This window comes from Mycetomoellerius zeteki, unplaced genomic scaffold (assembly GCF_001594055.1).
Source record: "Mycetomoellerius zeteki isolate Tzet28-1 unplaced genomic scaffold, Tzet1.0 scaffold1022, whole genome shotgun sequence".
NCBI lineage: Eukaryota > Metazoa > Arthropoda > Insecta > Hymenoptera > Formicidae > Mycetomoellerius > Mycetomoellerius zeteki.
Window position 1 is genome coordinate 41,810 of NW_017255936.1, and position 2,262 is coordinate 44,071.

A 2,262-nucleotide genomic window follows, 5' to 3' on the forward strand; every position below is an offset into this window, starting at 1 on the left:
TTTATTTACAGACGATCCTTATCACTACCTTTGTCGGGCTCGCGCGCTCCCGGCACGTCGGCGCTTCCGCGATTCGCGTTTTCTTTCTTTTTTTTTGCTCCGACTCTTCCCGGTCGCCTCGATCGTTAACTCGCGATGCCTGCGTCGACTTTTCGGCCTCACAGTTTCGTGTTTCTTCACGGCTGCTTTCCGCGACGGCTTTGGCTCGCCCCGTTACGTCGTTTACACGTCCGCGATTCGCGGCGCGGCTCGCGATGCCTGCGTCGGATTTTTCGATTCCACAGTTGCGGTCGCTAGTACGCGCGCCTGCTCTCCCCGACTGCTCTGGCTCGACTCCTGCTCGCGACTACTCGGCTCGAGTCCCGCTCGCCACTACCTCGGCTCGAGTCCCGCTCATAGCGCTCGTCGCTCCGTTCCTTTGCGCTCTCGCGCGTTCCTCCCTGGTCGTCCTTCCGTCCTGGTGAGGTTTGGCCCCGTCATCCTTCTGGGATGCCTCCTCTCGTCCCATGGGTCCGGCTGTCTCGCCTCCGGTGCGACCCTTTCTTTCGTCCCGGGAGTCCACCCCTTCCGATCGGTCCCAATCCGGTCTTTCCTCTCCGTCATTGCCTTCGGGTGTTCGTCCTGGCTCTGTGGGTCCATTTGTTCCAGTCCCCGGACTTCCTGTTTGGCCAGGCCACTTGGTCTCCCTGTTGGGTTTTCCCCGAGACGGGTTTTTGGCTCCGTCGTTGTCTCCCGTTGCCTTTCCCGGTGGTCCCTGTCGGGTTGGTTTGTCGGATGGGCCTTCGGGGCCCGCGCTCCGCGTTGTCCCTTATCTCTATTCCTACTCTATCGCTTACCTTTCTACCTTATTCTAAGTGGATTGGGTTTCTTATTTATTTCTAATTACTATTTTCCTACACATACGCTGTTTATTTACATGTTGTTTCTAACTCGCGGTTCCCGCATCTCGCTTCGGGTCCGCTCTCATACGGTCCGGCCGAGCTCCTCGGTCGGTCGTAACCTAACACTATTGTGTGTGTAAATATCAAAATATATTATACAAATGAGTCTTACTTGTGAAAACTGCGAGTGAGATCACCAGGAATAGGCTGCTTTTTACAAATAATACACGTTTTCGTCATTTTAATCAATTTTAATTAAAATTAGAAATCAAAGTGAGCAAAACGATCCAGCAAGACAAAGCTGCTGTTGCCTCTCTGTGCTTACTGCTCATGCGCCAGTAGAAAGAGATAGATAGGGTACCGCGATTTTCTTTCGCTTTTTAACGGAGGGACAGCTGCAGGCCTGGCTCCTCTACTCTATCTATATTATCTCTATGGTGTCCACTGTGGTCCCGTGTTCGGCAATTCCGCGATGTCTCACCGTGGTTGGCTCCGCCTGCACTTCCTCTCGGCGATGCTATCCGGTCGGCCCCTCGAAACACCTCGGCTGACCCTTTGCGTGTATCCACCGGGGTCCCGTGTTCGGCAATTCCGCGATGTCTCACCATCATTGCCCTAGTGTACCTTCATTGGTGCTACCAGTCTTAATTTTACTAGTTCGCGTGCCCGCGTTTGTCGCCATTAGGCGTCACTCTCCGGTAGGTGATTCAAACCCGGGTACCCGGGTGCCTAGACGGACCTTTAGCCTTGTGGCGATACGCCTATGCTTATTCATGGAATTGCATTTTTTAAATATGGCGGTTCCTTTATTCTTACAACTAGTATACTTAAATTACTTAATTTTAATAAGGGATGCTTTTATTACATTGATCCTGCCGGTAATGTCCTAACATTTCGGCTAACAATACTAATTCTATTAATCTTGATTTTTTAACAATACTGTCGTATCTCGCGGTGCCTACGCTACTTATAATGATCCAGTGATGCCGACGACAGTGTCCGTCCGACACTTAGTAATTTTGGTCATCCTGTCACAGCGGCTAAGTCCCAGCCATCATTGTCTCACTTGCGGCCCGCTCGTGCAGCCCAGGCCAAGTCTCTTGGTCGGCTGCATTCTCCTCCTCAGGTCAAAGGTGACAAGCCGTCAGGCTTTGACCTTCACAACCAGAGCGGGTTGGCTCTAGCAACCTCCTTATTTATCTGCTGCCCTTGGCTTTGGCCACAAACCGCTCCTTGCTCCTTGACTGACGCTTGCGTGCCCTGTTCATTTCGCTGGATGTCTCCTAGCGCTTGCGGCATTCCCGTCGTTTTTGCGTCGCCATCTTCTTGTCTCTCTGCTCATCGTCATCTATGATGATTGCGTTGATATTCATCTCGCTCG